This window comes from Helicoverpa zea, chromosome 9, assembly GCF_022581195.2.
Source record: "Helicoverpa zea isolate HzStark_Cry1AcR chromosome 9, ilHelZeax1.1, whole genome shotgun sequence".
Classification (NCBI taxonomy): domain Eukaryota; kingdom Metazoa; phylum Arthropoda; class Insecta; order Lepidoptera; family Noctuidae; genus Helicoverpa; species Helicoverpa zea.
Window position 1 is genome coordinate 2,605,167 of NC_061460.1, and position 12,909 is coordinate 2,618,075.

Genomic DNA, 12,909 nt, shown 5'->3' on the forward strand with positions numbered 1-12,909 from the left:
CCGACATCGGCTTTCATCATTTTTTTATTAAAAACTCCTTATAGGAAGGGGTTGAGGGAGGGGAGCACTCCTTTTAAAGTCCCATTCCGAAAGCTCAAGTTTGGCAAACAATTTGAAAAATTGGAAAACATTGAGTGCGATATTTCACACGGAATGCGACTTGATGGTGATTTAAAGAAACTTTAGGGCTACGACTATAATGCATGCTCTTAAATTGTGTTCGATTAGCATTCGAAATATGCAACATAAGTGCCTCGGCAAAATATAAGGGGAAATTGAAATGAAACTCTTCAAACACAGTAACGTAAAACTTCTCTTTTTAACCTGTATAGTAGTAGTATTATGTAAGAATATTTGGTTGTGCTAATGGAGTGGGACGCTTAATTTGTGTTGTGGCTTGGTCGGTTTGTTCATAATTAGTTTAATATTCGGCGGGCGAGCGGGGAAGGTGCTTCGCGCGGTCGGCGGCCGGCCTGCATCGAGTCGCATCGCGGGCGCAACTATCGTATTAACTAAAATTGCATTGTCAACAGGAAACTGCAATGTTGTTAAATAAGGTTTTAGTTAAGGGTTCGAGCTTAAAGTCAAGTTTTACATAAATAACACTACTTATACATGGAGCAAAAAAGAAGATTCGGCATCAAAAATCTAAACATCCTTTAAAATGAGTGTCAGCGATATCTAGCTCTTGCAAAATCGAAAGCAGCCAGACTTCATAAAAGAAAACCATCTTGCAGCATTCTCATGAGACGGGAAATATTAAAATTGTAGAAAAAACTACGACAATCAAAAGTATAGAGACCCAATGGATGTTACGCATCGGTTCAGGCTTCGGCGTCTCATTCTGATCTTGTGGCAAACAAAGAGCGGCGTCAAAGGCTCTGTGTGAAAAGGAATCCAGTGATAGAGGCAGTCAACAATGGGCCAGATAACGGCCGCGCCAAGTCAACCGCTCCAGCGATTTGTCAACAATAAACAGGAGAGCTAAAAATATCTTCAAGCCATTTTCAGTTGCAGATGTTAATAGTGTCCAAAAGGATTCAGAAGTCTGACGCATTAATATGTTTAACATCGATAGGGCAGTTCTACAGCTTTCGAAATTAAACAGCAGTTCTGCAGCTCCCAACAAAATTATATTTTTTTTAAATCCCAGGACCCGACACAGTGTCGAGATTTCGCCAAATAACGTTTCATATCACTTTTTCATCCCAAACTGTCGAGTTCTTAAGTCAAGTCGATAAAGAGCATATTATTATAGTTTGATAGCTAGAAAATCCGCTGTCGCGTGTAGTGTGGGCGACGCGGTGTTGTCGCGGGCGGGCTTCCGGCGTCGCTTTGTGCCGCATTGATACAGCGCCGCCGATAAATATTGTGGCGAGCTTTGAGCGGCGACGCGTACACTCAACCCTTTATATGTATTACCAGATCTTTATCTAAATCTTTATAATGTTATTGTTTTGCGACACAAAGAGCCGCACTTAATAATGAATTGGTGACATGTTGCAATGATTTTTATGTCGTCTCTAAAATAATGCCATAAACTTTTAATGCAGAAATCATGTGCGCAAGTGACTACTCTATGATTCTTAGTCCACAGGGATTATAGATTTTGGTTTTATCTATCCAAATATCAAATTAAACATACTTCAATAGTAATTACGTCATAGATATATCAGTACAATTCTTAGAAGTATGAAGTCACGTCTCGTCGTTATTCCAGTAAATATAACCCAATGGCAATTAATATTCCCTTCGTGGAATATTATCTTGGAGACTGAATCGAAATTGGTTTAATTTGCCGCCCGATATAAAGTGGAAACCCTTAACTTGAACCATGGTTTCTCTGATAAGGACAGATATACAATATCTTAGCATTTATTCTCCATTCGTGAAAATTTTTAACACGAAAAGTGCAAAACTTCGTAAACGTTGTTTGATGACGACTTGTCTCATAAATTGAATTCAGCGGCCAGTTAAATATATTTATCTCGATCTCGACTGCTACCAGTGTGGTCATGAAGGAAACCATATAAAAGTTAATTGAGCCGCATCTCTGGAGTTTCATTTCCGCATATATCGAGACCGCGTGTGGTCTCGCCGTAGCTGCGCGGGGCGACTCCTCGCCTCGGCGAAACTCAAATATGAAAAGTCTTGGTGTGAGCGGTCGCTTTGGCCCGGCCCACGCTCTGCAAACATCTGCCGACAACCGTCATCTTCGTCTGCTTCAGCCTTTGACGAAGCCATAGATTGCGGGATTGCGGTACGGTAACGAACCTCGTTTGTGTCATAAACTCATTACGGTCCTCCTATCTCTGTTTTACTTTGCCTCGAGTTATAACCGGCTTATTGGCTGGGCTTAGCGGTGATGTTTTTATATTTAATCAGGTTTTCAAATTCACTTCTTGGAACTTCTAGGGTGTGCGTATTAAAAGCTTTTTCTATGCGATACCAACAATTCATCTTGCTACATCATCAAAAATTACAAAAAAAAAACTTAATTGTAGCCCGAACAGATCATAACGTACCTTTGATAGTTACAGCAGCCATTCAAATTTTGAATCGCTCATGTAAAAGCTATCAGTCCCGAACGCCAAACTCGCGAATAATTTCGCAGAACATTGGCTGTAGTGTGAGGGGTGACTCTGGACAGGTATTTAAATATACTCCTGCATTAAATAAGCTTTTACTAACAGTATCATAGTTAAGAGTATTACAACCGTGATGTCAAAGGGAAGCGAATTAGATGATTTAAAAATGTTGTCAAAGACAAAAGCTAAGAGAAAAAGGAGTTCACCGGTCCCACACGAGTTCTTGAGCACATGTTGATTAGTTGGCACGTGCAATCGCATAGCGGGTAAGGTCAGCAGAATGCGGTGAGCTAGGGTTGTCTACCTTTATTTAAATGAGTCACAAGTTCTTCTTTTCAGATTTTCATCGACATTTCGGCTACAAATACATTTTTCTATAACGAAAGAAAAAAAATAATTAATAGATAAAAATGGCATCAATGGTGGGCGTTACTTAAAAAAATATGAGAATCAGTAGAGCAAATATCCCCAACCTATCTTTAAACAGAATTTTAATATACGTATTGCAGTTTGATTTCCATTCAGCCAAAACTAGCAAACCACAATGAAATAATTTATTTACTAAAATGAAACTTCGTAATTCAAAAACAACAGATGGCAACCCTACGTGGAGTGGCCAGCCGGCCGCGCTGCCGACCGTACCGCGGCGCCTTTGTGTCTCCGCTTTGATCTCGCGCGAGTCGCCGCCTTACACCAGCTTTGATTGATTTCACGTTTTGTTAATTACATTAACACCGGCCGTAAATAGTGACATATATTTTGCGAGTGCCAAGCGAGCTGGAAATAATTTGCGCGTTAAAAGCACGGTACGTTTGCAGTCGGCAATGCATGGCAATAACGCAATGGCGGTTTTGTGAAACGTTTTGTTACACACGCCTATAGATACCAAATAATCAAACAACTTATTGCAATCAGAAGTAGGGCTACAAATAGACCTACATGCACACTGAAATTAATTACTAATAATCATATAATAAAACTTCAGTTAAAAAAGTAGGTAACAAAAAACAAGGCTTAGTTATAAACTAAGCAGCATTTAATGATATTAGCGTAGCTGCGACGTGCGACAAAAAGCGCGGGTCGGTCGCATGTCGCGGGAGGTCGCTCAGTCGCGCAACGTCGCGAGTCGCTAATGAGTCCGCGCTCTCGCTCGCCGCAAGTGCCGACAAAAGCACGTGCCGCGCTTGGATTTTTTGGCACTCACGTATGTGAGGCTGGAGCCTAGGGTTGTAGGGACCTAAGTTTTAAGTGATAGAGCATTTACCTATATAAAATCAAGGCATACAGATAATACAAAATTTAGAAACTGTGCAGCTGTATGTACTACATTTTCGCAAATTGTCAGCATGGAATGTGTTCAATAAACAATGATAGTGTACATGTTTCCAAATTGAGTGTTGTGCAGGAATACAATAGCTACAATATAATTTATAGTGAAATTAGAACTTCCTAAAATTCTGCATACCTAATTGCATCAAAATCCTGTCTATACTATTCAACGTTGCCAGCCCTGGTAGCCAAATAATTTTTGTTGTGTTATTTTTGAATTTCATTCAAAACATCTCTGACTTTTGCCTTGCGTCTAAAATTCGTTAATTTTTTGCGGGCCAGGCTAACAAACGCGATATTTTTCATGATAATATAATCTTTAATTATCATGTTGTCTGAAATTGTTTGCCAATATGCATAATATTGTAGCATTCGTCGAAATGCAAATCCTCTTCCTTTTGAGTGGCATACAAAAAGCATGCCAAGGCCCTTATAACATGTCAATATAATCGATGCAGCGGGGATCGGTCACGGCCCGAGGTGCGAAACGTCATGCACGCGTGAAATTGTACAAATAAATAGCGGTAAAGATAATAAATTACAGGGAAATTGCTAATGATGAGCGGCGCGGGGGCCGCGGGCGGTGCATTAAGCCGGCGGCAAACATCAAAGGGCCCTTTGACCGAGCCGACACTCCCACACCCTCCCCGCCCCACGACTTTCACGAGAGCTACGAACCGCAAGTCAGATCATCTACAGTAAATTAATTTGCTTTTATAACTTTGTGTTTTAATTAAGCAAATGTATCGTAATAAAAGAGATTATATTATACGCTTTGTGTGGTAGTCTCCTGCAACCACGTATGGGACAGAGCAAATAGTGCAAACTAAGGGGTAAATAATGCCTATCTGAGTCTAGGGTTGAACTATGGACTTTGCATTAAAACATGCAAGTATGCAACTACATAAAGGCAAAATAAAGGACATAGAAACACATTTAGTTACTTCTATACAAAAGCTTTTACAAATAGTGAAATCGACAGATTATATAGTCAGCTTGAAAACACATTATACTTTTGCTATACCCTCATTTCTCATCTAGACTCTCATAAAACATATGCAATTCCCTATAATATTAATTATCAAATCTAGGCTCCTAGAAATTACAAATCAAATTATTTATCGCCACCAAGGCTTTCCAAAATTTTCTCTGAAACTACATATTCCGAAGTTTCCCTTCTGCGGTTGCCTGCCGGACGTCCACTACCCACAACACACCGCGAGCTACTAACACTAGAGCGCGACGACTGAGCTACTGTTATCAATTAATCAAACCATAGATTCGTCTCACTTCTGTTTTTAGAAACACTTCCTGCGACCGCTTTGACACCTTTTTAGAAGCTCACAAAAAAATAAGCATTAAAAAAAGCTTCATATGAGAGTATTTTTCCAGGTCGATTGTTATAATTATGAATGTTATGCAAATTGCTTCGACATATTATCACAAATGTACTGGAACATGAAAGCACCTTGTTTATTTTTAGATCTACCTCAAACATTTCATTCAAAATGATTCATTCGGAAAAGACATTATTAATATTTCAATGAAAACCCGTAGCAACGCCAATATTGTTAAAAAGCATTATGGAAAAACCCGAGTTTCTGTGTATTCTTTTGATTATGAATGAAATGTGTAGATCATTCGTCAGATTTTCTCATTCAGTCCTGAAAAAATAACATGCAAAAGTGTAGAACAACATGTAATTATAATGGGCCAATAAAGTGATCAAACAATCTAGTTCGTGTTTCATGTTATTGAAGTCATAATTTGGTTTTTAGCACACATCTCGTAGATCAAAGCAAAATAAAATATGTCTTAAGATGTTGTTGGGAGTAATGTTGCGTATCTCGCTCCCCGTACTCCGGTATGGCTCGTAACTCGTTGTGCGCCGATGGGCGGCGTGCCTCGCATCAATGCCAACTTGTGAACTTCAAACTTCTGAACGTGTGAAGTGTCGATTTATCTTCCTTTCCACGAGTTTTGCGACATTTCTGAAGCTCTCATTAATATATCCGAGTTCTATCAAAGGCGAATCGTTGCGTCATACCAAATATTCCTGCCAAATTATAAATGTAGTACAAGTTTGCTACTTTGATTGATCTTGTTTATTACTAACATCTTCTTTTACACGCTTGTTCTTGCGAAAAGATCAAGCTTTAGTAACAGAGATATTTATCAAAAGCTTACGTTTGGCAATTCCATTCGTATAATTAATTTACAGCGTCTTTTGACTAACTCTCTTTAGCAACGTCAAACATGGTTAATCTCTAGAAAGTCGTGGCTCTAAGCTAGTCTAACATCCAATTTTCTTAAGGATTAATTTAACGAAAACAAATATTTAAAAAAAGTAAAATATATTTTATATAAACAACAAAGCCATTCATGTCCAGATATGTCACAAAAATAACAGCACCTCATAACTAGAATCCAGCAACCAAATCGGGCAATAATGAAATTTCCGCGTCTACATTCCACGATTCCATTTGGGTGTTAGTGGTTGAAAACTGTCTAGTTGTAGTCGAGGTGCGAGTAACTACGTTGGTGGGGTGACCGGCACTCCAGGGTATCGTTACGGCGTCGCGGCGGCCCATGCACGGCGGGAGTGCGATAACGAGCCACTCCAAGCCCGCGGCCCCGCGCTAAGCGCACTGATTCCTCTGCCACCGTGTCATACAGACTTACTCTTTCACTTTCAAACGACTGTGAGCTTCACTGAATCTCATAAATTGACACAACTTGTGTGCACAATATTTTTGAAACCGATTTAAGTTACAACTCCATGGTTGGCTAATGCCATCGGTTTTCTATAAAAAGTTCATGCTTTCATAGCATAGTGTGCAAATTATTTTTCCTCAATTCTTCCTTAAGTTTCGGGAATGTAGTGTCCATAGATTTTAGTTTATACCAGATGCTATCAAAAAGTTAACGCTACACTGCAAAAAACACAGACCCAACTAGATTATAACAGAGTAATACCCAGTGACAGACAGACTTGCCGCCGTAACTAAATTATAAATGCTCCTACTTCGACAGCGAAACTAAAAAAAAAACTGAAAGAGAAACTGTTAATTTATCAACTACCGTTCTCAAAGAGCCCTGTAGCAATAAGATAAACTCTATCTGATAGAGACTACCTGACTTATTTCTTGCCGTAATCCCTTCAAAGGCGATGAGGAAGAAAATCTTCAAGATATATAATTCACATTAAAAACTATGGACGTAATACTAGCACGAGGTCTGTTGTGTCGGCGTACGATCATAAGTTTTAATTCGTTGATTGCCACCGGCACTTAAATTATCTGATCTGTAAACCCGATCCATTCATTCAATTAGATTAACAAAGGAATGTTCAAAGGACCAAACTTTTGACTTTGATCGTCCATTGCAGCTAATTGGGAAACGTTATTTGTCAAAGCTGTTTCAGTTAATGAGGCGTTATGTAACTGTCATGTCGCTCCATCAGCGAGTCAGACACCACTATCGAATAACAGGGGCAAACCTACACGGGTTTATAAAAATCCTCTCTATTTTTATCTGAACAATAAGCAGTTTCCTGCGACTTCTCCAAGTATTATAGCTTATAGCCTCGGGAATATTGCAACTTTCTAACAGCGACGAATTTTAAAAATAAGCTATTTACATAAAAATAATGTATTAGTTAACGTGAGAACAATAAAAGGCAAGTGTCGGTAGTGTTTCCTTCTAATTGCGTGTCAACCTTCATATTCTATGAATTTACCTATCTGGTACGATTTATCCGACAGAAAAGCAAAATTTTCAAGGAAAGTATCAGAGCATTTCTGCAAAGACGACACAGTTATCAGTATCACTAAGACGAGTGTTCATCAGTAGGTGTATGTTATGCACTAGAGAAGTCAAAGCATTTACGTTCACTGTTTACATATTTACGCAGAACGAAGTCATATAGAGAAGTTTAGAGTATTGGTCAAAGGTTTATTAAAATCTTTCTGTTCCTTTAGTCAATAAAGCCTTTGACGCCTGGTAAGACTTTTCTAGGTAATTAAATATGGAATTCTTGGATGTGTCTTCACAAATAAATGTCTTCATTATTTGCAGGATGCTCAACGGGTCTTCCATTGACGATCACGTTAAAGCACTTTTTATTTTTAAGTGGTAAATCAGTTATTTTCTCCTTTCAATAAAGCTTAACTCTTAGGAGAATGCTATTTTTAATTTGGAGTACCCGCAACAATGGCACGTAGGCACGCAACTCCTTATTGGGCCGGCTGCACGGCCGATACAAACGTCCTCGAACACTAATGCCGTGTAATTGGCTTGCTGGCTCCAAGGCCCTGGTGTCGAGAACACTACAACTGTGACCCATGGAAACCGGCGATTGTCTTGCAGTCTGCAGTATTGCACATTGTTGAGGGAAAGGTATTTCTTTAGTAAATTGTTGTCTTATTGCAGTACTTTGGAATTGCTGTGTGTCGGGTAAAATGAAGCGGTGTTACGTGTGACCCAAGTCGGATATTTTTATTTTATTCGATGATGTGGTTACTTTGCGGTACACAATGAACAATTTTTTTTGAGACTTACATCACACAGTGATGCGTATAGCCTTCATCAATCTATTATTACAATTACAAAACCTTTGGGAATCAAGTTCCATGTATCAGATACTGGAGCCATTCACAAATGGTCGTCAAACACAACACTCTCGTGTTCCGGTTGCGTCTTGTATGTAGTGTATTATTGGATCTTACATATGTACAACAAACGCATCCACAAGCGTCTCAGTTCAATATCAACAGTACAGAGGCGAGCAGAGGGCCGTCTGTCGACGCAGCGGTCTACGCCTCAAGTGACACTAGACATCGGCAGCTCAAAGGCGAGTGTTTGCCCCTTTGTCTTACCGGGCAATTAGTGCAGTCCGTTCATTTAATTCTATCGGTCGATTAGCAACGGAGCCAGGTGGCCATTAATTGTTCACCGCCAATTTGCGTATAGTCCCTGGTTGGGCGCCAGTCACGGCGACGCACAAAGTGGACGAGACAGCGGGGCTATTCGATTTGATATAACGTGTGCATAGCGAGATGAATATTACTGTTGTGTGGTCCAATATAGACATTCTTCATTCCTCTAATTTACTCAAATGTTGCTATTTACATTTGATTTGGAGTTTAATTACAAAGTTATAATCCATTCGTATTTGTCTCCCTTTCGAAGCTTAAAAGGGTCAATTGACATGAGGAGCATAAAGACGTTTCAAGCTTTTTGACGTAATCTCCTAAGACTCCATCCATTACTTTGAAACATTATAAAAGTAGGTAAGCAATTCTAATTCCGCTCACAGTTGCGGAGTGCAGAATCCTTTCAAATCACGGTTCTACTCCGATATTTATCTTGGCTATCAGAAAAAGTTTAAAACTTAGAGGATCAAGCTGGGTAGCCCGCATGCAGACTTCTACTAACTTTTATGTTACGAGATTGGATGAAATCATTGAATTGTACACCAATTGCACGAACTTTCTTTTGAAAATTCTAGATTGAAATACGTTTGTTTGTAAGACAGCACAGTTTTGAGATTTTTTTGATCTTAGCTGTTTTTCATGTGTCACGATTTCAAGAGAATCTGAATGCATTTCTCACGGATCCTAAAATAGTTTTTCATCTTAAGCTTATGAAAATCGTAGACTTTGAAAATGAAAATGAGAATTCGAATGATAAAAAGCAGTTTAAACAGACGTCAAAAGCAATAAGCTAAAGTTTAAATACGGAGAAGCCTTTAAATAACGAACAAATACTAGAAAGTACGGCATCAAGAGCTCAGACAACCAAAAAAGACCTTTAAATACTTCCTACTCACTTTGAGTCCACTACTTCTCGCTGGCAAGTCAGTAAAGGACAGTAAGTCTCACTTCTGCGACAAAGCTATGAATCGTCCCCTTTAGCGATCTGTCTCGATTCAGCCAATTACTGAAACGTCACAACTGCCTTCTATTGCCGACTCACGCAGAATTAACCGACAATTTTAAGATATTTTTTCTTCAAAAGAATCTTCGTACATTATTTATTTTCTTGTGAACTCCTATTTAATGTACTTCCCTTTACAGCTCGCTCTAGATTAGTTTATTTCGGAGAAATCCTTTAAGTTACAAAGAGGACGCTGAACAAAACAGTGACAAAAGTTGTTAAGACGAGATAAAGGACATTGGATTTGTGATGTTCATAATCAAATTAAAAGTATTTCTGTGACATTTAGCTCTATAGAAATAGGTATGAAATTTTTATTGAAACACGTGTTAGCTCTTTGCTTGAATTATTTATTAATTAGAGAGAACCATATAAAAGCTGATAAAACTATTTTATTATTTTGATGTGGTTACGAAAGCGCAAATACTTTTGCGACAGGTGGTATCCCGGAACTTCGTAATTTATCTCGTTAAATAATTAGTAGTCAGTACTCAGTACTTTCAGTATTTCCCGAAAGCCATTTGCAATTACGAATGAGTGAGATTAACATTTAAATCTCAAACATATCAAAGAAATACCACGAATAAACTTAATGGACTTTGTGTTCATGTGAGTAGATAATTAAAAAACTAAAATGAGATCTAAAGTTTATTTTAGTTGAGTCAAATTAAGGGGAGATAGCATCGACTAAAATTATAATATCGTATTTTTCGTGCAGGCGAGCATCAAAGCGGCGGTTGCGTCGTTGTTCCGCGGGACGGCGGTATTAGCGCACTGTCGCATCTTCAGAGGGCGGCGAGATCAAAGGATAGGTACACAGTAACCGCTCCCATTGATGTCGCGCACAAAGGGAATTGATTGTTGCAAACCTGCTTTTTTAAAAAAAGGAGACGTATTGATGACACATTCTGCTTTTTTTTTTGTTTTCTGTTTCACATTCGTGTTTACAATGTGCGATATTGCAGGCTGGTGTCGCCCTGTTGTTTGTCAGGCAAATTCTAAATTAAACTGGTACGTATGAAACATAGAACTAATGTTATCATTTTTTTTAATGTGTAACCATAACATTATTTGGATAGCTAATGATCAGAAGAATAATTTGAATGAAACTGTACTTGTAAATGAAATCAACATAATTATAAAATATTACTATCAACATAATATAATGACTTACATGAACATTACCGCAGCAGTAACAATTTGTAATTTTTACATTATCAGGGCAACCTGACCCGGCCTGATTTTACAAATTGGCACCTCAATGATATTCAAGAATGAACTTATCTATGTAACACTAACCTCACGAAGCAGGAAATTGTATGTAAATAAACTAAAATAGATGAGTATTATGAATGAATGAGACATAACTGGGTCAGTTATCTAAACTCATTTAAATTTAGTAGTTAATTAAGTAAGAAACTGTTTGTTATCGTGCAGATTACTGAATTGTATACATTAGTGAATGAAAATTAATATTATAAAACTTAACCATTGAAATGGTTTGGAATAAGGCTGTCAATTAAGAAGTTTTTTGCAGGTCTCAAATGGCCAACGGCAAAAGAAATAATTTTAGGAAAAGAGGTTTTTTTTAATATAGAATTTATGGATCATAAAAATTAACAATATCCTGATAAAAACTTGGTATGTATACCTACTCATGTGTTTTACAACGGTTATTCCAATGCAGCACACTTTAAAAAAATGTTAAATATTTTTAGGGAAATATTTACTTTTGAAGGAAACAATCATGATTTGGCCGTTGTTCTCCATTGTTATTACATAATAGAACATTTGGATAAGCATAACAACAATTTAGTGTTCAAGCAAAAGTATATATTAAATGAAAATAAGTTATGTAAAAGTTTGCAAGTCAGTGCACATCTGTTCTAACTAGTGGTTCAGTTTAGTAATTAATGTCAGGCCTAATTAAACATGGACAGTAACTTTGTTTCAGTATAAAAAGATATCAATCAAGTGAAAGGATTACTTGAAAAAATGTTTATATGATACAATTGTAATGAAAGTGATGCATGTTTATATAAATAGAGTTGTATCCATCGACCGACAGGAGCCTCACACATGAAAAAATATGAGGTCAGTAGGTAAGTAGGTAGGTACTTAACAAGTTTGTAAACAAAAACTTTTTGTAAGCGCCATCCCGCCACGATATTACCAATTTCATGTGCCATTCCAGTTACAATAACAAAACTTACACAAATGTCTTCAATACAACCTAAGACAAGATCCTAACCTTACAGTGAATTATTTATAACTATTACCTACCTGTGCGTACTTGATAGTGTACCCAATACACTATTTGGAGCTAATCGTAACTTGTTCGTGCATATTAACTCGTGTTAGTATTAAAAATGTTAATTTTAGAAGTCGTAATAATGGAATAAGCATCAGTTTCTTACCTCGTTGACACCTGAACTCCAAAGTGATCCGAGAGTTCGTTACAACTTCACACACAAAACTTCCAACTTTTAATGTTCAATATTTACACTAGACAATATGTAGACACTGTAAGTTAGTTTATTTCGAGTCTTTCAACTTACAAACAAGCGGATAACAACATTATCACGTAGAAAACAAAAATTTATTCACACGCTTGACGTCGCTTTCGCCATGGTGTTGATGCACTTTAGCGCGCTCTCGCGGCTCGTTTCCGAACTATCATTGTAACGTTTCATTTAACGCAATTCAAATAAAGGGGAGTGTTACTAAATGCATAATTAAAGAGGACGTAATTACAATTTGTATAATTTGTGTCAGTGAAATAGAAGATTGAGTATAAAATTACACATAAAAATACCTAAATCGGGCCCAGAGAACAATAATATGACTTCGCGCCTCTCTTGATTTTAATTCGCAATCAAATGTGTTCAAACAGCAATCCACTCACACAAAATTGTTGATAGTAATTTAAACCTAAACCATTCTCATGAATGAATCTTGGGGAAAGCCGAATGTAAATCTGTTCAGCAGTTTTTGAGTTCATTGTAAATAGACAGACAGACGCGCAGCATTTTTGTCTTGTGAATTTTGTAGCTAT

The 12,909-nt window shown here is 37.7% G+C and overlaps 1 protein-coding gene across 3 annotated transcripts in view; it reads right to left on the reverse strand.

The window, feature by feature from the left end:
- LOC124632942 (axin) overlaps positions 1-12,505 on the reverse strand; it is a 64,204-nt gene extending 51,699 nt beyond the window's left edge. For all 3 annotated transcript variants that reach the window (XM_047167961.1, XM_047167963.1, XM_047167960.1), the window contains exon 1: positions 12,272-12,505. The gene's annotated coding sequence lies outside the window, so the exon portion shown is untranslated. The remainder of the gene's footprint in view (positions 1-12,271) is intronic.
- Between the last annotated feature and the right edge of the window lie 404 nt (positions 12,506-12,909).